Source organism: Capra hircus, chromosome 3 (genome assembly GCF_001704415.2).
Source record: "Capra hircus breed San Clemente chromosome 3, ASM170441v1, whole genome shotgun sequence".
Taxonomy (NCBI): domain Eukaryota; kingdom Metazoa; phylum Chordata; class Mammalia; order Artiodactyla; family Bovidae; genus Capra; species Capra hircus.
This window is the reverse complement of record NC_030810.1, coordinates 42,727,350-42,749,914: the sequence shown is the minus strand read 5'-3', so window position 1 is coordinate 42,749,914 and position 22,565 is coordinate 42,727,350. Positions and strand designations below refer to the sequence as shown.

General features: G+C 39.6%; 1 protein-coding gene across 2 annotated transcripts in view; it reads left to right on the top strand.

The window, feature by feature from the left end:
- Positions 10,017-22,565, top strand: part of C3H1orf141 (chromosome 3 C1orf141 homolog) — a 49,941-nt gene continuing 37,392 nt past the window's right edge. For both annotated transcript variants that reach the window (XM_018045350.1, XM_018045346.1), the window contains exon 1: positions 10,017-10,211. The gene's annotated coding sequence lies outside the window, so the exon portion shown is untranslated. The remainder of the gene's footprint in view (positions 10,212-22,565) is intronic.

Genomic DNA, 22,565 nt, shown 5'->3' with positions numbered 1-22,565 from the left:
ACATCCATACATGACCACAGGAAAAACCATAGCCTTGACTAGACGGACCTTAGTCGGCAAAGTAATGTCTCTGCTTCTGAGTATATTATCTAGGTTGGTCATAACTTTTCTTCCAAGGAGTAAGCGTCTTTTAATTTCGTGGCTGCAGTCACCATCTGCAGTGATTTTTGGAGCCCAAAAAATAAAGTCTGACACTGTTTCCACTGTTTCCCCATCTATTTCCCATGGAGTGATAGGACTGGATGCCATGATCTTCGTTTTCTGAATGTTGAGCTTGAAACCAACTTTTTCACTCTCCTCTTTCACTTTCATCAAGAGGCTTTTGAGTTCCTCTTCACTTTCTGCCATAAGGGTGCTGTCATCTGCATATCTGAGGTAATTGAGATTTCTCCCAGCAATCTTGATTCCAGCTTGTGCTTCCTCCAGTCCAGCATTTCTCATGATGTACTCTGCATAGAAGTTAAATAAGCAGGGTGACAATATACAGCCTTGACGTACTCCTTTTCCTATTTGGAACCAGTCTGTTGTTCCATGTCCAATTCTAACTATTGCTTCCTGACTTGCATACAGGTTTCTCAAGAGGCAAGTTAGGTGGTCTGGTATTCCCATCTCTTTCAGAATTTTCCACAGTTTATTGTGATCCACACAGTCAAAGGCTTTGGCATAGGCAATTAAGCAGAAATAGATGTTTTTCTGGAACTCTCTTGCTTTTTCCACAATCCAGCAGATGGTGGCAATTTGATCTCTGGTTCCTCTGCCTTTTCTAAAACCAGTTTGAACATCAGAAAGTTCATGGTTCACGTATTGCTGAAGCCTGGCTTGGAGAATTTTGAGCATTACTTTACTAGCGTGTGAGATGAATGCAATTGTGCGGTAGTTTGAGCATTCTTTGGCATTGCCTTTCTTTGGGATTGGAATGAAAACTGAGCTTTTCTAGTCCTGTGGCCACTGCTGAGTTTTCCAAATTTGCTGGCATATTGAGTGCAGCACTTTCACAGCATCATCTTTCAGGATTTGAAACAGCTCCACTGGAATTCTATCACCTCCACTAGCTTTGTTCGTAGTGATGCTTTCTAAGGCCCACTTGACTTCACATTCCAGGATGTCTGGCTCTAGATGAGTGATCACACCATCGTGATTATCCGGGTTGTGAAGATCCTTTTTGTACAGTTCTTCTGTGTATTCTAGCCACCTCTTCTTAATATCTTCTGCTTCTGTTAGGTCCATACCATTTCTGTCCTTTATCAAGCCCATTAGAAAGCAGAATAAAGGGCATCTGGGGACCTGAATGAATTGAATATAAGGTTGAAGGAGTGGCCAGTGAGATGTTATTGAGCTTATCAAGGATTTTGTAGCCCATGCTGAGAAGACTGGCTGTTATCTCTTGGGGAATGGGAAGCCACTTAAAAATGTTAAGAAATAACAGAGCATGAATACATTATTTTAAAAGGGTCAACCCAGCTGCAGAGTAGAGTGTGGGTTGAAGGTGGTTGAAGATGGAGGAAAGAAGATGAGTTATTTAGAAAGCTATAGGAGCTGTCCCAATTAAAGAAACAATGAGAGTTTAGCCTAAGGCGCTATGGAAAGAACTGAGAGGAAGAAGAATTAAGGAGGAATGAAACAATTTGGTAATTGATCCATCAGATGTGAACAGTGAAGGAGAATAGAGGCATTTATTGGCATATGGCTTGTATCAGTCAGGATAGGCTAGGATCCACAGTGGTAACAGCAAACTCTGAAATCTCTGGAACTTACCACATTTTCCCTTAATGATATGGATTATGTATCTGTGCCATCTGGAATTCATGGCCACAACTGAGGGGAAATAAAAGACTGAGAACACAATTTCTTTAAGTGCCTTATCTTGGAAGAGACATACATCATTTTCATTCCCATTTCATTGTCCAGAGCTGGATAGATGATCCCAACCTAGTTGCAAGGGAAGTAAGAACATGTTTAGAAACATGTATACTTGGTGCTGCTCCTGTTAAGTGTGAGTTAGTGGTATGGACTCTGAAAACACACTGCCTGGGTTTACGTCTCAGTTCTGCTTACTAGCTACATAGCTGTAGGAAAGTCTGTTTCCTCACTTGTAAAATGGTTTTGTGATAGTACTTACCTCATAGGCTTGTTTTGAATATTAAATAAGGTTGATGCATATAAATGGGCTTCCCAGGTGGCACTAGTGGTTAAGTGTCACCTGCCCGTGCATGAGACATAAGAGACATGGGTTCAGGCCCTGGGTTGGGAAGATTCCCTGGAAGAGAGCATGGCAACCCACTCCAGTATTCTTGTCTGGAGAATCCCATGGACAGAGGAGCCTGGAGGGCTACAAATAGTCCACGGGGTTGCAAAGATTTGGACATGGCTGAAGTGACTTAGCATGCATGCATGCATATAAAAGACTCAGAACTTATTTAATGATTTTAATTATTATTATTATTCATATTAAAATTATTCCAATATTTCATTTTCACTGACCAAGTGTAAGGGCAGAAGGGTGTGAGACAGAACAAATTTAGGAAGGGACATAATTAACGAGTAGACATGTTGAATTTGCAGTGTTTGTGGGGCCTCCAGTGGAAATGTTTAATAGGCCATCACAAAATGAATGGAGTTTCAGAAGAGATGGGGCTGGGGAGATAAACCTAGGAATCATCGGTAAATAAGAGATGACTTAAACTTTGGATATGGACGAGATGCTTAGGAGAAGTGACTAGGGTAAGAGAAAAGAGCAGTGTGAAGACAGAACCCTGGATAACACTAACGTTTAAGAAGTGAGAGGGAAAAGAAGAGCCTGGACAGGAATGATCAAATCAGCAGGAGGAAGCCAAAAGGAAATAGAAGGGAGTTTGAGAGAGTGTTATTTCTTTTAGAATTATAACAATTTGTCAATGTTTAACTTAACATTTAGTTCAAAGAATAAAATGGTATTTGATATAAACTACTAAATTTAATTATTAGAGTTTTAAGTAAATCATTATAAGTAGCTTAAGAAATGTAAGTATAACACAAGAAGTAAATATATAAGAATTTTCATAATTATCAACTTTTATAATGATTTTTTGTCAGCATTTTGATTAGAAAGACAACTCTTAATAAAAGGAAGATCTTCCTGTTTCAATAAGGAATGCCAATGTAAGGAGACAAATCAGACCTCGGTGGCAGCAAAAAGTAAAGAGAAAGTGGTTGAAATATTAATTCAATAGTTTCACTGCATTATAATCGTAATTTCTTTACTCTATAGTAGGTATAAAAATGGGCAGGGGCTGAAGGAGAAGGGACACATTGCAGAAAGAATCTTTCTCAAAAACCTACAGTATAGTCACAGTACCTTAATCTCCAACTGGAAAACAGCACATTTTGGGGAAATTGTTTTGCAGCCCTTATCATGAGATATTTCGTGTCATTTCAAGGCATTATAACTGTTTGTTGTTTTTTTAAAGAAAACTTTGGTATACTGCCATCAAGTGGTAAAAGGGTATGTGAAGTAAGGGAATATCATTTTTCTCTTCATTTTATTCTTTTGAATGGATGGCTCAACAGGTAAAGAATCCTCCTGCAATGCAGGAGACACAGGAGATGCAGGTTCGATTCCTGGGTCGAGAAGATCCCTTGGAGGAGGACATGAAAACCCACTCCAGTATTCTTGCCTGGGAAATCCCATGGAGAGAGGGGCCTGGTGGGCTACAGTCCACAGGGTCTCAAAGAGTTGGACATGACTGAGCTCATGGCCAGGAACCTACTTTATTATTTACTGGTCCCTGCGGCTGACTCTGGTGATGCATGCATGCTAAGTCATTTCAGTTGTGTCCAACTCTTTGCAACCTCATGGACCATAGCCCGGCAGGCTCCTCTGTCCATGGAATTCTCCAGGCAAGAATACTAGAGTGGGTTGCCATGCCCTCCTCCAGGGGATCTTTCTGACCCAGGGATCAAACCCAAGTCTCTTATGTCTCCTACACTGACAGGCGGGTTCTTTACCCCTTGTGCCACCTGGATGCTATTATCCTATTTTGAATTTTCACACCATTATAAAGAATGTTATACCAACAACATTGTTCCTAATTTTTTGTGCATTTCTATGATTAATTTCTAAATATAAATTCTTACAAATGAAATTGCTGAATCAAAGTTTATATATATTTTGAAAAATGTCCTACAAATTGTAAATCAACTTTCTAACAAATCATGCATCCACTGGTAGAGCATAGGTATGCATGTTTCTCTTTCTTTCCCCAAATTGCCAATATGATAAGGGGGAAAGTTATATTTTGTAGGCTTAATGAATGTGGCTCTGAATATTTTGTTGATAATTAAAAATATAATTAATAGTTATTTGTAGGTGTTTTGCAAATGAACTGTTTAAAATCAATGCATTTTCTTTTCCATTATTGTGTTTGTCCTGTTCTTAATGATGCTTAAGATTTTTGAGATACCTTTTGTTTATACATGTTGGGTAATTTTCCAAGTTTAAAATGTTTTGATGGTTTTGGACATGCAGAAATTTTAAATATTTATAAAGTCAGATTTTACAATCTTTTACTTTAAATACTGTGTTTTTACCTGTAAATCAAGCAAAACATTTTAAGATGTTATACAAAAGAATATGTTTAAAGTTGTGTTCTGTTATACAGAGTGAAGTAAGCCAGAAAGAAAAACACCAATACAGTATGCTAACACATATATATATGGAATTTAGAAAGATGGTAACGATAACCCTGTATGTGAGATAGCAAAAGAGACACAGATGTATAGAACAGTCTTTTGGACTCTGAAAAAAAAAATAAAGTTGTGTTCTTTAATAGGAAGAAAAGATTTATAGGGAAAAATAATTTAAATATTTGAGAATATGTGCTTTCTTAGTACTATAAAATCAAGTTCAGGTAGCAATTTTTAATTGTGTTGTATGGACTTTGTGGGGATAGGGAGAGGGCTAGGGGGAAGAAACATAATGAAAGTGTTGAATATCTGTTTTTGCTTGGCATCGGGCCTGGTGCTTCAGATGGGTAAATGATTTAATTCTCAGACCAGCCCTATGACATCATTAATCTACCTATTTTACAGTTTCCATTCACTTGACAAATATTTGTAGAGCTCAGTATCAATTTTTAGATATCCTTTCATAGCAAGTGAAAAAAATAAGCCCAAACTTCTCTGTGCACAAAGAAGATTTATTTTATTATGAAAAAGTCTGACAGTAGTTGTAACTTCCATGGTAGCTTAACTGGGGTCCCTAACTGGTCTCTCATGAGTCACGTGCGTCTCCCTAAACCAATCACTGTGGTCAGGGGGTTGTGGTCAGTAGTCTCATTGGCATAGCATAGACAATATGTTTCCCCTTTGGAAACTTGGAGTTGAGTGAGTTCTTCACAAGTGCTGAGGGAGCAGCATGAACACCAAGGCACAAAGATATGAAAACCTGAAACATCTGAAAAATTTACATGAACTGATAAGGCTGTCATTTTGTGTGTCAGGGGTTGGCCCAAATTTTAAAAAAATCAGAACTCTATTCAGCATAAATGACTCAGACGGTAGATATTTCCATATCCATATTCTACACTGTGTAATTTGGGCTGTGTTCTGAGAGCAGTATCAAGGCCAGGAAGGGAACTGAAACTGCACAGATGAGACACTAACCCAGCCAAAACTCAGAATGGGACTTGCTTGGGACGCGAACCTACTGTCTTTTGATTGAGATTGCACACTAGGTTCCAGGACTTAATGAAGCTCTGGTTCTTTATGTCAGTGCAGAAGGAATTTAGTGAGAGGCAAAGTGATAGATAAGAAGTGGATTTATTTAGAGAGATACACATTCTACAGACAGAATGCAGTTCATCTCAAAAGGTGAGAGCAGCCATTTTAAATATGGCAGGTTAGTTTTTATGAGCTGCGTGATTTCATAGGCTATCAAGTGTATGGGTTGTTCCAACTGTTTTGGGAAAAGAGGGGATTTCCAGAAATTGAACCATTACCATCTTTGTGGGCTTTACGGTCAGCCTTGGAACTGTCCTGGCACCAGCTGTTGTGTCATTTGAGCATATTACAATGAGCATATAATGATGGCTAACCATCTACTGGAAGTCAAATCTTCTGCCATCTGGGGCCTAATTGGTTCTAACCAGTTATGTTGTCTCCTCAATGGCTATGCCATTCTTTTAAAAGTTGTGCCCTGTCTCCTTCCCTCTTGTCTTAGAACAAAAGGAGATTAAAAACAGGAAAGAATCTCAGGGTAGAATAATACTTGAGGAGAGAGCAGAGGAATGGGAGTTCACAAAAGAGGGTAATAAGAATATTCTCAGTGAGGCAAGGGAAGTGGGAAAGAGTAGCATCCCTTGAGGCCAAGGGAAGGGAATATTTCAAGGAGCCAGAAGTCAACAATGTCAAATTCAGAACTGAAGTCAAATAACATCGGGTCTGAAAGATGTCCATTGGATTTGCAAATGAGAGTGAGGAAACTAAGGGGCCAAAGAGTTCCTTATGTAGAAGTAAGAGAGGTGACGGGCTAAAGGAATGAGAGTTTGTGATCTAGGACAAACTGGTAAAGCTCAAGATTTCAGAGTTACAGTTTTATTGGACAATGAAGTAAAAAAGCTTTAATCTAGGAGGTGAATGAATGAGTGTTGAGGTGAATGAGTGTTAAGTTGAGACACTGATTCATAAATTTAATATGAAGACTGAGAAAGATCTCAAATCCATAAACGTGAGAGATGGCTGGGGATTTGTTAATAAGTTGGTGTGGAGAGATAGTTGAACCTCATAAAAGAAGGCCTTTCCTAAAGAAGAAGAAAAATAAAGGTGTGAGGGGGATGATAGGCAAGTTGAAGAATACTCACACTTCTCCCAGGCCTCATGGTTTGTGTGGGGCAAGAAAAGAGATGCTCCCATTCCAGAGAGGAAAGAAGGTGGGGATGGGAAAGCAAAGGATTTCACCATTTTTGAATGGCTAAATAAATATCTGAATATTATTTAAACAAAATATAGTCAATATGTAGTAAAGACTATATAATAAAGAGTCTCTTGCCCAAAGAGAAACTCTGGACTTTGTTCTTGGCTTCTGGGAGGTTATCTCTGGGTCCTAGTATTGTGCCTGATAGAGTGTCTTTGTTTGCCTGGGGGCCCTATGTCACACTGGATAATCCAACAATGTGATTCAGGGTGGAGAGCTGTCTACTTCTGCATAGTCTTGTGGGGGCTGACCACTTAGTCTAGTGGGGGATGACCACTCTAGAAAGAACAACAATGTGACTTAAGGTAGGGGCTCTGGATCAGTCAACCAATTGAGATTAACTATGGGGGGAAAGGAGTCAATCATGCTTATATGATGGACCTCTAAAAGCTAAAAACTCTGGACACAAAGCTCAGATGAGCTTCCCTGGCTGGCCGTGTTCCTTATACATTATCATACATCAGTACTGGAAGAGCAACCTCTTTCTGACCCCAGGAGAAGAACAAAAGAATCTCTGCATGCGGCACTTCTCCTGGACTCCGTCCTGTGTGCTTTTCCTTTGGTTGATTTTAACCTGTATCCTTTCCCTATAATCAACCCTAATCCTGACAATAATGGCTTTCAGTGAGTTCTTTGAGTCCTTCTGCTAATTATTGAAGCTGAGGGTTCAAACTTGGTGTCAGAAGTGAGGGTGGTCTTGGAGAAGATGCCCTCTAACTTTATGGATGGCCTAAACACCTTGCAGTAGGAAAAAGTCTGCAGATATCACTTTCTTTGCTTTCTTATAGAATATAGTTTATGTTCTAAGACATTGCATACTTTTAAAATAATGCATTTATTATATTCCTTTACCCAATATTTATCTATAATAGGTTCATGAACTCATTCAGTAAATACCTGTTGAATTTAACTGAGAGTAATTAAGGAAGTAATTAAGGAAGTTAGGAAAGAATCCATTTAAATTGTTTCTGGTGTACATTTTACCAAATGTTTTTTTATTAAAGAGAAAATACTTTATGCTATATTATTAATACTTAGTTCAGTTCAGTCACTCGGTCGTGTCCAGTTTCTTGAGACCCCATGGACTGCAGCACGCCAGGCCTCCCTATCCATTGCCAACTCCTGGAATCTACCTAAATCTACCTCAATGTCCATTGAGCCAGTGATGCCATCCAACCATCTCATCCTCTGTCATCCCCTTCTTCTCCTGCCTTCAATCTTTCCCAGCACCAGGGTTTTCTCAAATGAGTCAGCACTTCACATCAGGTGGCCAAAGTATTCGAGTTTCAGCTTTAACATCAGTCCTAGCAATGAACACCTAGGACTGATCTCCTTTAGGATGGACTGGTTGGATCTCCTTGCAGTCCAAGGGACTCTCAACAGTCTTCTCCAACACCACAGTTCAAAAGCATCAATTCTTCAGTGCTCAGCTTTCTTTATAGTCCAACTCTCACATCCATACATGACTACTGGAAAAACCATAGCCTTGACTAGACGGATCTTTGTTGGCAAAGTAATGTCTCTGCTTTTTAATATGCTGTCTAGGTTGGTCATAACTTTTCTTCCAAGGAGTAAGCATCTTTTAATTTCATGGCTGCAGTCACCATCTGCAATGATTTTGGAATCCAAAAAGATAAAGTCTGCCATTGTTTCCACTGTTTCCCCATCTATTTGAATAATTGTATAATTTTGGGCAAATCACATGATTTCTTTGAGTTTGATCATTTCTAAAATTGAAGATAATACCTTTCCCATACATACTAATTAAAGATTGAGGATTAATGAAAGAGGAAGGATAGAATGAGGGATGTTACTAAAAATTTCTAGTCTACTATCTGGCACATAGTTTGTATTCCATAAATATTAACTGATATAATGATAATATTCCAAGAATTTTACATGATTCATGCTTTATAAATTTCATTGACTAAAAATTGTTAAGCAGCTAACATTTCTGAATTCAATTTTCCTTTTTTTCAGACACTAATTTCACCTTTGTGCAAATTTGAGGTGAAGGGATTACAACAATATTAGTCAAATGTTCACTAGAAACTAGGTACCAATCCCATACAAATCATTGCACTTCATGAATATGGTTTATGAAATATGATAGAATTAAACTACCTTGTATCTTTTATCATTGAAAATCTTGTATTTAAATAAATCGATTCCAATGTTTTCATACATTGGCGGTGAATCACAATTTCTAGCTGTCTTTTGATTGCTACATAATCAAAACTATATTTATTTTTGTGAAGTTCTGTCATTGCCACTAGCATGGACGTGTGATGATTAATGCTGTTTTCTAAAGCTTTTGTTTCCATTTTGATTTGCATCAGTTAAGGCACATTCCTGAAATACTTATCAACACAATTCATGAGTAAAAAATTAATCATTGTTGTAGAAAGTTTTCACCATTCTTGATCAAATCAAGAATGTCTTCAAGTCAGTCATTTTTAAAGTATGATTCTGTTATGTGTGTGAATAGGGTAGTGTGTGTGTGAGTGTGTGTGTGTGTGTGTGTGTGTAGCCAAATCTGCTACACAACCTGTAAAATACAAGGGTGATTTTACCAATAACATGGGTGGTTTCATAGCCTTAGGAATAAGAATGAGTTTTTTTTTAAGTAATAAGTCGTGAAAAAGCAATCTTTCATCAAGCATTCAAAACAGGCTGTCAACTTCCATTCAGAGCTGCAAAGTGCAAGGAGGAAACTTTCTTTTTGAACTGTGACATTTCCAGAAGGAAATAAAGAGAAGCAGAGTCATTGTCCCCAGTTCTTTGTACTTCTCTCCTTTCCTTAACCTCTCTCTCCTTCCACTCTTCAGCATAATAGCTTTTATATCCTTAAGGATTTGGTGAGTCACTTTGGATCTTAGTTACAAAAGTATGTGGGCAAAATCCCCTGGAGGCAGAGACCTTTTCAAGGCTAGGAAAGCTCAGGAAACTGTTTCTATGGACACAGGACGCATAGCCAAGGGCCTGAATCAGGCAGAAAACAGTTACCGGAGCCAGAAGAGAAAAGCAAATAGGTGCGGTTTGGGGAGGCGGAGGCGTTGCAAGTTTGAAAGCTAAAATTTGTATGGAGATGGAAAGCGAAATAAGAAACGCATGCTTTTAAGTCTTAGGCCCTTTTCCTCCCCAGCCGATAACAGAACTTTCTCCGCCCCGCCCCTCCCCCAGGATCTGGCTGGGGAGGGACTGGGCGCGAGGCGTCCCTATCACGCATGGCGGCGGAGTTGCTCCCAGCACAGCTTCCCAGGTGAGTCTGGGACACAGGTGGGAGGCAGGCCTCAGGGGCTTCTCCCAGCTTCCTTGAAAGGACTTTTGCCTCTTCTATACTTAATTTTAACGAGTTTCCTCAATCACAACATCTTTGATATTTTGGTTTGCTATTAAAGGACCACAGGCAGAGGGTATTTGCGAAGGGCTCCCTGATTTCCAGGTACCCCTGAGCCTCTTCGCGCGGCCCTCCTGAGATGCAGGCTCCCGGGGAAGGTGAACTGGAGGACCCGCATGAAGTGCGGGCGGGCTCCAGGCATCATAATCGGTGCATTTCAAACTTCCGAAACAGAACGGCTGTGGATGGGGCTGGTTGGAGTTGATCACTCCAGCAATAATTGTGATGAGATTTCAAATTTGCCAATAAGTCCTCCTATCGTAATCTCATTGGTTGCTCACAATGGCACTCCCCAGAGTTTATACACATACTTTTAAAACATCTTTGATATTTTTCGTCAGAAGCTTACCATCCAACCTCAAATTGGTGACAGGCAAATTTTAGTAATGTTTGAAAACCAAGAGTCAATTTTCTCCCCTGCTCTCATAACACAAAGGGGACAAGAAATTAAATAGTATGGATCTATGCACAGAGGCCAGGATTAATCTTTAAATCTTCTAATAATGATTTTTAAAGTTAGTTCTCATTATTTGTGGGGTGTGTTGGTTTGCTAAAGCTGCCACAACTGCAATACCACATGTCATGGTCCATGCGCGGGTTGGAAAAGAATTTCCAGACATGAGGCAGAATGAAAGGGAAAAGTTTATTACAGTGGGAGATGCTGTTAGAACAGTGGGGCAGCTCAAGGGAGAACCAGCGTTGAATAGGGGTCCTTAGTCTACTTTCTACCCAGGGTACAAGGAGTGGGATAGGGATCTTGCAGGTCATTTGCTTATTGGATGAGGAAATTATACTGGGTGGGGGGAAGAATAAGCAAATACCTCCTCCCTATGGGGTAGGTGGGGAGACAGGTTATACTGTTCCATTAATAGTTACAACATGGGGGAGGGAAGGACGATAAGGGTCTGGTTTTTCCATTCCTGCATTCCAAGACCCTCCTTGGTTATCTGCTCCTTTGTCCTTGGGTCACCACACCACAGACAGTATGACTTGAACAACAGTAATTTATTCCTCACAGTTCTGGAGACTAGAAGTTCAAGATCAAGGTGTCTGCAGGATTGGTTTCTTCTGAAGCCCCTGTCCTTGGCTTGCGGATGGACCCCTTTTCCCTGTGTCTCACCTGATCTGCCCTTTGTGCATATTGTCTGTGTCCTAATCTCCTCTTCCTGTATGCCACCAGGCACAGTGAATCAAGGCCCGCTCTAATGACCTCATTTAAACTATTTTAACTCAATTACTTTTTAAAAAATAAAGGCCCTCCCTCCAAAAACAGCCACACTCTGAGATACTTGGGATTAGGATTTCAACAGGCAGATCTGAAGGAGACATAATTCAGCCTGTAATATGAGTCAACATTTTAGACTAAAAAAAAAAAAAATTCTCTTGTGTCTGTACTTGGAATGTGAGGTAAAGAAATTTAGCCAGTTATCTCAAATGGAGCAAAACATGATCACTTAACAACAAGTGCTTTCTAGGTGCTCAGTACAGTGTTTAGTGGGGCTTCCCAGGTATCGCTAGTGGTAAAGAACCTGTCTGCCAATGCAAAAAACTTAAGAGGCGTGGGTTCAATCCTCAGGTCAGGAATAGCCCCTGGAGGAGGGCATGGCAACCCATTCCAGTATTATTGCCTGGAGCGTCCCATGGACAGAGGAGCCTGGCAGGCTACAAACCATGGGGTCACAAAGAGCTAGACACAACTGAAGCAACTTAGCATGTATGCACAGTGTTTAGTGGTCTGTGTCAGGTTCAGGTATAAGAGGTCTTTCCTGCAAGGAGTGAACATATTACCTGATGAAGCCAGATAAAAGAGTAAATGTTAATTTGAGCCTCCATTTTCTGGATAGTTGCTCAGTCCAGCTCTTTAGTTTATGAGTTTAAAGGCACTTTCAGTTTTCTTTAGTTTTTCCTTTAATAGGAGATGTTTGCAACTTGCTGAAGAAGGCTCCTTAGCAGAGCCTATAATATTGGCAGCATTGGGCTTTTTGTTTGTTTGATTTTTGACTTTTTTTCCAGTTCAAAAGTACTGTTAAAATGAATTAATGCTTTTTAAAAAGTAACTTTTTAGTTTGATATTGTTATTTTTAGTAATGACTCAGTCTCTGATTGCTTATAATGTTGGCCTTACAACCTTGAAATTGTTTGTTGATGTAGCCAAGTCTTTGCAGTGAAGCCAGTGGATGATTTACTTTGAGAGTGACTGGGAATTTTATTCTGCCCTAGTTGGCAAGTTCTCTATTTCATTAGGTTCTTTTTCAAAAACCTGTCATTACTGAGCCAGTAATCAAGAACATAAATCTCAGTTTCCTTTGAAAATAATTTTACCAAGTCTAGATTTGGCAAGAACAAAATCTTATAATTCACTCAACTTCATATTTCATCCCCAGTAAATCATCTTGAATTAATATCATCCATCACAGATAAACTGGGATTGCTCCCCATAAAATGCTTTATTCAGAGACATCTCCAAACTAAATGATAATTTTCAGATCCCAGTTAGGTGTAAAATCCTTTTCTGGTGCTGAGATTCAAAGCAGGTAAATCAATTCTTGCTTTAAATGAGATTTAACACAGTGAGGAAGAGATTTGTCAAATGGTAAGTCTCTGTACTACAATGTGCCAAGTTCTATCATGAAGGACAAAATACAATAACACATAATAAAATGTAACTGTCAGTGGGACAAAGAATGAGAGAATGTCAAGGAGAGTCTTGGAAAAGAGCTTGCCTTTACATTGCTGTGCTGTGTGCTCATTTGTGTCTGATTCTTTGTGACTTCATGGACTATACCTGCCAGGCTCCTCTGCCCATGGAATTCTCCAGGCAAGAATACTGGAGCAGGTTGCCATTTCCTACTCCAAGGGATATTCCCAACCCAGGGGTTGAATCCATGTCTCTTGTGTCTTCTACATTGGCAAGTGGATTCTTTACCACTGTGCCACCTGGCAAGCCCACCTTTATATTAGGAGTTGAGAAAGGATAGGTTTTTGACTAGAAGACATTAGGAAAGAACATCTCAATGAAATGAAAAGCAGGAATGAGACTTCTCTAGTGGTTCAGAGGCTAAGACTTTGAGCTCCCAGTGCAAGGGGCCTGGGTTCAATCCCTAGTCAGGGAACAATGATCCCACATGTCTAGTTTTCATGTTGCAATGAAGACTGAAGATCCTGTATGCTACCACTAAGACCCGGCACATGCAAACAAATAAATATTTTAAAAAGAAAGAAAAAAAAAGCAGGAGTGAAGGATATGCTTGGAAAGGTGCAGGATGTGTCCCAGAAAAGAAATGGTAAAGCATGGCAGGAGAAGATGGGTTATGGGGGAGGTTAACTGGAAAGTGGAGTGAGCCAGATCCTGGACTGTTTTCTTGAGCTGTCCTGTATGTCATCTGCAGAGCTTGTGTGTTACTCTGCAGATATTGGGGAGCAAACTAAGGTTTGAGGGCTGGAGCTAGACCCGATCAGTGTCAGTGTCCTGTTTAATTAAGCCAGCTCTGATGGCATTTTGAAGTACCAATTGTTGAGGGATGAGGAGGAAAGTTAGGGTCTGGCAAATTAGGGAGATTAGGGTGCAGTAACTGAGAGAAGGGAAAATGAACATCTTAAGGTCTTAAGGAAGACAATAGCATTGAAAGTAAAAGCCAGGATCATTACTCACCTAGAGCCAGACATCCTGGAATGTGAAGTCAAGTGGGCCTTAGAAAGCATCACTATGAACAAAGCTAGTGCAGGTGATGGAATTCCAGTTGAGCTATTTCAAATCCTGAAAGATGATGCTGTGAAAGTGCTGCACTCAATATGCCAGCAAATTTGGAAAACTCAGCAGTGGCCACAGGACTGGAAAAGGTCAGTTTTCATTCCAAACCCAAAGAAAGGCAATGCCAAAGAATGCTCAAACTACCGCACAATTGCACTCATCTCACACGCTAGTAAAGTAATGCTCAAAATTCTCCAAGCCAGGCTTCAGCAATACGTGAACCGTGAACTTCCAGATGTTCAAGCTGGTTTTAGAAAAGGCAGAGGAATCAGAGATCAAATTGCCACCATCTGCTGGATCATGGAAAAAGCAAGAGAGTTCCAGAAAAACATCTATTTCTGCTTAATTGCCTATGCCAAAGCCTTTGACTATGTGGATCACAATAAACTGTGGAAAATTCTGAAAGAGATGGGAATAGCAGACCACCTGAACTGCCTCTTGAGAAATCTGTATGCAGGTCAGGAAGCAAGAGTTAGAACTGGACATGGAACAACAGACTGGTTCCAAATAGGAAAAGGAGTACGTCAAGGCTGTATATTGTCACCCTGCTTATTTAACTTCTATGCAGAGTACATCATGAGAAACTCTGGGCTGGAAGAAGTACAAGCTGGAATCAAGATTGCTGGGAGAAATATCAATAACCTCAGATAAGCAGATGACACCACCCTTATGGCAGAAAGTGAAGAGGAACTACAGAGCCTCTTGATGAAAGTGAAAAAGCAGAGTGAAAAAGCTGGCTTAAAGTTCAACATTCAGAAAACTAAGATCATGGCATCTGGTCCCATCACTTCATGGCAAATAGGTGGGGAAACAGTGTCAGACTTTATTTTGGGGGGCTCCAAAATCACTGCAGATGATGATTGCCACCATGAAATTAAAAGACACTTACTCCTTAGAAGGAAAGTTATGACCAACCTAGATAGCATATTAAAAAGCAGAGACATTACTTTGTCAACAAATGTCCGTCTAGTCAAGGCTATGGTTTTTCCAGTAGTCATGTATGGATGTGAGAGTTGGACTATAAAGAAAGCTGAGCGCTGAAGAATTGATGCTTTTGAACTGCGGTGTTGGAGAAAACTCTTGAGAGCCCCTTGGACTGCAAGGAGATCCAACCAGTCCATCCTAAAGGAGATCAGTCCTGGGTGTTCATTGGTAGGACTGATGTTGAAGCTGAAACTTGAATACTTTGGCCACCTGATGCAGAGAGCTGACTCATTTGAAAAGACCTTGATGTTGGGAAAGATTGGGGACAGGAGGAAAAGGGGACAACAGTGGATGAGATGGTTTGATGGCATCACCAGCTCAATGGACATGGGTTTGGATGGACTCTGGGAGTTGGTGATGGACAGGGAGGCCTTGTGTGCTGCGGTTCATGGAGTCACAAAGAGTTGGACATGACTGAGTGACTGAAATGAACTGAACAGAAAGGGCTTGTCAGTTGGGGTCAATGTAGCCTCACTGTACATGGAATTATGTGAAAGACTATTGTCCATTTTAACCCCAAGATTCTATGGGTTAGATTTCTGTGACCACATAAGAACTCTCCATTCCAGAAAGGAGCATTTCCCAGCAACTGTAAGTGTATATAAGATTGCTTCAGGTGTATCTATGCATATTTAAGAAATAAGATAATCTCTTTCACCCCTAGTTAATATATCATTGAAAGGCAGATGATTAGATCTATTTACTTGAATACGAACTAATTTTGTCTTTTGATGAGTCTCCAAATGACAACCCACTCCAGTACTCTTGCCTGGAAAATCCCATGGACAGATTAGCCTGGTAGGCTACAGTCCTTGGGGTTGCAAAGAGTGAGACATGGCTGAGCGACTTCACTTTCACTTTCTAGTGTGGCAACATCATAATGCTTATTAAAGTAGCATTAAACTGTCTCCCTAAACACTTGCTATATATTCAAGACCGACATTAACACCTTATGAGACAATGAGTTTTAGTTTTTGTTGACTGAACTCAGAAAAAGAATTGAATAAAAAATTGAGAAGTAAAACTATGAGAAAATTAGAGAAGAAAAGGAAAAAAGATAATAGATGACATGGTACAGAAGATATTAAATTTCTGAGTTAAACTAGAATATACTGAATTACTGGATTAAATAGAAGATACTGACTTGCTGAATAAATTCTCTTTGTTTCCCAAGTTCCAAGCATTTAGTTTGGGTATAACTGAAGAAATATCTTGTGAAGTAGGCCATCAGACATATGGACACCATTGGTGATTGCGTGGTGACAGGTATGCAGAAAAAAACAAAATGATATGCATACGTGGAACATGCATTTTCCAGAATTTACAAGTAATCTCATACATTTTATCCCTAACCAGTAAGTGTATCATTACTTATATTTACTTCTTTCATTTATCAAACACTTTATGTGTCACTTGCATTCACTCAGTTAAACCTCATAACAGCCCAAATGAAGTCGGTTTTTCTATTATTCCCTTTTTATGAATGGGACAATACAGAGAGGGTAGGCAACTAGCCCATAGTCACACAGCTGGTAAGTAGCAGAGCCAAGGTTTCAAACCCCAGCAGCCCAATTTTAGATTTCATGTTCTTAACCAGTATACTATGTTGCCTTTCCAAGTTTGAAGATGGGAGAAAAAGCAGTGTTTTCTAATGTTATGGCTTTATCTAGGAGAACCTCAACAGGACTCTGTGAAAGATTTATACATACTCATAAATGTAAATGCAGACTAAAAGCAAGCATCAGTTCAGTTCAGTTACTCAGTCATGTCCGACTCTTTGAGACCCCATGGACCACAGTACATCAGGCCTCCCTGTCCAGCACCAACTCCCAGAGTCCACCCAAACTCAGGTCCATTGAGTCAGTGATGCCATCCAACCATCTCATCCTCTGCCGTCCCCTTCTTCTCCTGCCTTCAATCTTTCCCAGCATCAGGGTCTTTTCAAATAAGTCAGCTCTTTGCATCAGGTGGCCAAAGTATTGGAGTTTCAGTTTCAACATCAGTCCCTCCAATGAACACCCAGGACTGATCTCCTTTAGGATGGACTGGTTGGATGTCCTTGCAGTCCAAGGGACTCTCAAGAGTCTTCTCCAGCATCACAGTTCAAAAGCATCAATTCTTTGGTGCTCAGATTTCTTTATAGTCCAACTCTCATGTCCATTTATGATTACTGGAAAAACCATAGCCTTGACTAGATGGACCTTTGTTGACAAAGTAATGTCTCTGCTTTTTAATATACTATCTAGGTTGGTCATAACTTTTCTTCCAAGGAGTAAGCATCTTTTAATTTCATGGCAACAATCACCATCAGCAGTGATTCTGGAGCCACCAAAAATAAAGTCTGCCACTGTTTCCACTGTTTCCCCATCTATTTACCATGAAGTGATAGGACTGGATGCCATGATCTTCGTTTTCTGAATGTTGAGCTTGAAACCAACTTTTTCACTCTCCTCTTTCACTTTCATCAAGAGGCTCTGTAGTTCTTCTTCACTTTCTGCTTTAAGAATGGTGTCATCTGCTTATCTGAGGTTATTGATATTTCTCCCAGCAATCTTGATTCCAGCCTGTGCTTCCTCCAGTCCAGCATTTCTCATGATGTACTCTGCATAGAAGTTAAATAAGCAGGGTGACAATATACAGCCTTGACGTACTCCTTTTCCTATTTGGAACCAGTCTGTTGTTCCATGTCCAGTTCTAACTGTTGCCTCCTGACCTGCATACAGGTTTCTCAAGAGGCAGTTCAGGTGGTCTGGTATTCCCATTTCTTTCAGAATTTTCCACAGTTTATTGTGATCCACACAGTCAAAGGTGTTGGCATAATCAATAAAGCAGAAATAGATGTTTTTCTGGAACTTTCTTGCTTTTTCGATGATCCATTGGATGGTGACAATTTGATCTCTGGTTGTTCTGCCTTTCATTAACCATTCTCCATTTCCTCAACGGCTGGTGGTTATTCATTTATTCAGGTTGTTAGGTATTCGGGATGCCAGGATGAGTTAGATCTGCCTCTGGCCTTCAGTAAACAGTATAGAGTGGGGATAAAGTATATCAAATGCTCTAAGAGAGTGTGATTGAAGAACTAGGACAGCCGTATACAGAGACTATCGTGTGAATGTAGACATTGGGCATCTAAATCACAGTTTATCACGAATTCCTCCCAGCAGAGGTGTTATTTCTATTGGATCTTGAGGGATGCATTGGACTTAGAAATACAGAGAATGGATAACAGCATCGTAGGCAGAGGAAATAGCAAAGATAAGCAACTAGTGAAGGAAAATAGAACTCATTCAAGGGCTGCAAGTTGTTCATCAGGACTGGGATATCAAAGATACATGAAGAGAAGGCCGGTGAGGTTCAAGACTTAGTCAGAGGCCAAACCTTGAGCCTCTTAGGATAAATCAAGGAGTGTGACCTTTATTCTGAAATCTATAGGGAAGGGTTGGAGTGTAATCAGGCAGGCATGTGATTGTATTTTTCTTGAAAAATAATTCAGGCAAAAATAAGAATAAAACATATGGGATGGAGCAAATATTCAAAGATATTTTGAAACTGTTGCATTAACCCGGACAATTATGGAATCTTACACTGAGACAAATAGCAACGTGAATGGATAAGAGGAAAAAAACTGAAAAGATATGTAGGATGTAGAATATACAAGAGAAAGTGATTATTATATATTTAGAGAAAGGGTAGGAAGGAGTTTTCCCGGAGTGTGTTAGTGTTAGTCACTCAGTTGTGTCTGACTCTTTGTGATCCCATGGACTGTGATCCTACCAGGCTTCTCTGTCCATGAAATTCTCTAGGCAAGAATACTGGAGTGGGTTGACATTCCCTTCTTCAGGGGATCGTCCCATCCCAGGGATTGAACCCAAGTTTTCTGCACTGGCAGAAATGCAGGCAGATTCTCTACTGTCTGAGGCACAGGGAAGCCCTAATTAATTGTAAATACCTCTATTCTTAAGCTCAAATTATTCCCTAGTTTGGTTCCCATCTCTTAGCCAAAATTCCAGTGATGTAAGCTTTTACTTTATCTATAAACCAACACAGAAAATTTGCCATTATCCTTTTTTAAAATTTTAATTTCTAGTGAGAGATACCTATCTTCTACTCTGTTGTACTCAAAATAGGAAAACATTTTAGAGTAATGGGAGCCATTTACCTAGCAGAGAATTTGAGAAGCAATCAGGAGAGAAGACAAAATGAATATGACAGAGCTTCTGATTATTTATTTTCCATTTGTCTCTTAGCAAGAAAAGCCTGATTTTCACCTGACTGTATCACAGAGATAAAGGGACTGCAAGTCCCAGCTGCCTTTTTAGCTGGGTGCAGCTGTTTTACTATGGCTATTCCTAAAGAGTGGTGACCAAATTCTGGTTTGGCAAACAGCTGCATTAGAAGGGCTTTAAAAAATATATTCCTGGTCTTTACCTCTGCAAATCCTAACTTAGTGGGTCTGAGGAGGTAACTGGGAATTTGTACTTCTTGAAAACTTTTGAGTTCATTCTGCTAAGGATTGAAAACCATTACAACTCCTAAATTTATGGGCTGGATGCCTAAGATATAATCTATGTGATAATAAAAATTGGAAGAGATTTTTGGCTAAGGGAGCAGAAGGACGGATTTACTTTTAGTCCTACATTTGGGCCACCTATGGGAAATCTGGACTGAGTGAGGTATATAGGTTGGAACTGAGAGGAGAGATTTTGTTTGGAAATAGATGGTGGTAGATGAAGCCCTGAGTTTGGGAGGTCATCCTGAAAGAATATATGGAGTAGTGGGACAATGGCTGAACATTTAAGAACACTAGTATTTAGGAAGTAGTGTGAGAAAGAACAGCAAGTTGAAGATATTGGCAAGGAATGTTTAGAGAAGGTAAGATGATAGGACTGTTGTTATAGAAACCAAGAGAAGGGAGACCTGTAGAAAGCAGTGGCTAACATTAGCAAAAGTTTTAAAAACTCAAATAAGATAAATACGAGCAAAAAAGTATCCACCTATTTATAAGACGGTAACCCTGGTAACTTATGGGAGCAGATTTAGAGGAATAGGTTAAGAAGAAGTCAAATGATGACCGACTGAGAAGGAAAAGGGATGTAAAAAATTAGAAAACCTCAGTATAAACAATTATCTTAAGAATTTGCAATCAAGGGAAGATGAGAGAGAAAGTGATGGCTAGTACGGAGAATAGAGAATTTTTTTCCTTTTTTTAAAATAGAAGAGCCCTGAGCATGCTAAGGAAAAGGAATTGGTGAAGAAAAACAATAAAAGATAAAGGGACGAGGAAATAAAAAATGGAAATAATTCTTTTAGGAGGCTAGAGATAGTAGAGTGTAGGGTATATGGGAGGAATTAGCTTTGGATGGGAGAGGCAACACTTTATTAAAATTAAAATACAAATGAGATGGCAATGGATGGATGCCAATGAGACTTTGGTATGAGAAGTGGAAGTTAAAGAAGTTCTTACCTGGTGGTCTCTATTCTTTTTGGTGAAATATGAGAGACTGTTTGCCTTGCCTAGGAAGATGGGCGTCACAAGAAAAATGTCTGGCAAGAGACAGCTCACTTAGATAACTTACTGTGATAGAATACCTCACACATGTGAGGTTTCATATAATGGAATTAGCAGCTGGAAGCCAAATGAAATGTTTATCATTAAATGAAATTGTATGCTGATAGAAATAGAATAATGAAGCAGAATTTATGCCCATAGAAGTATAAATATGAAACCGAAGTATGAAGCCAGGATGCTCGTTTAAAATAGACATTAAAATTAAAGGTTAAATCAAGAAAGGACAGATGGTCATACTGAGGGACATTTAATATAATCTGGATGCTCTTGATTAAAAGGTTAGTTTTTACTTCATGTAAAAGCAGCTGGGATGCATCATCATATTACACCTGGTGGTCCTTTGCTCTCAGCATATACTTGAAGAGACACAACTAGGTTCTTGATGCCCCCAGAATGATGATGAAAGCAAGCAAGCTAGTCTGTGGTATTACCTCCCCGTGCACTCTCCCCCAGCGCCCTTCATCCACTGGTAACCACTGGCATGTTGCCAAAGGGCTGTGAAAACATTTGCAAGCTAAAAAAGGGAATTTTGCCTCCAAAATATGAAAATAAGACTGCAAAACTGAAACTAATAACATTCTGTCAGCTTCATTGTCAAACTTCATATTCTTCACTTCAAAAAAACTCATAAGCACAGTGATTTGCCAGAAATCATATCATAGCTGAATAATTTGCTCATAGCAAAATAATTTTAAATCAAAAACATAAAAATTTCCTTCAAATTACAGCTTTCTATGTGTGTGTTTATTAAAAAATAGAACCATGTGGCATAGCTTGAAATGTCTGATGTGATGTTGAAGATGAAGGACTGTAAAAGCAAAAGGCATAAAACATTTTACCCTTTAAAAGCCCTGCTTTCTGTCCCTCCCACTGTAAGCAACAAGTCTCCATTCCCTCATAGAATTTACATCTTCCTCAAACTGAGAAATGAATTCCTTTGGTTCTTCTAGTTATTTACCTCTGTGTATTTTATTTAGAAACAGAAATCTTTGTCCCCACTAAAATAAATTTTGGTGAGAATTATAGTATCCTTCCCCATATTTGAAGTCATATTATGTTTAAGAGGGGCTTTCCTGATAACTCAGCTGGTAAAGAATCCGCCTGCAATGCGGGAGACCTGGGTTCGATCCCTGGATTGGGAAGATCGCCTGGAGAAGGGAAAGGCTACCCACTCCAGTATTCTGGCCTGGAGAATTCCATGGACTGTATAGTCTACAGGGTTGCAAAGAGTCGGACACGACTGAGCAACTTTCATTTCACTCTATGTTTAAGAGAAACACAGAAGCTAAAATTCCTGTAGTTGCTTTTAGGATATATAAGCGGGGTGGTTTCTAAATCTGAGAAGACAGTGTCCAGTGTCCAGATAATCTCTAATTTCTCCCCTACTCTCCTGTAGAAGACCCAGAGAATCTGAGGCATTCACAGTGTGTGAAAACCTTTACCCTACATCTCTCTTTCCCAAGCTGCAACACAAGGTTATGTGGTTCATACCAAGGCAGGCTATCTGCATAGCTCACAAAAGTCCTTTGTCACACAGGATTACATACATCATGGGATGGAGGTGGAGTATTTAGATATAGCACAATGTCAGAGGGCTTGGTGGGATGGTAAGACACCAGCAGAGCATCAGGAATTCAGCACAATAGATGGTAAAGGAAAGAAAATAGAAACGACAGCTAAAAGAAACCAAGTACAAAATAATTTGAGCATTTGGCACAGGGTTCTTAATTCTTGTCTTTTCATGTTTTATTGCCTCTGTGTGATGTTGACTGAATAATATACAATATAGAAGGCAATGCATATGAAGTTTTTGAGCTAAAAAGAATCTTAGTGTAGACATTGATGTTCACTAGAAATATTGATGAATTCAATACTTTCTGTGAAGTTTTACAGACATTTAAATAAATGTCAC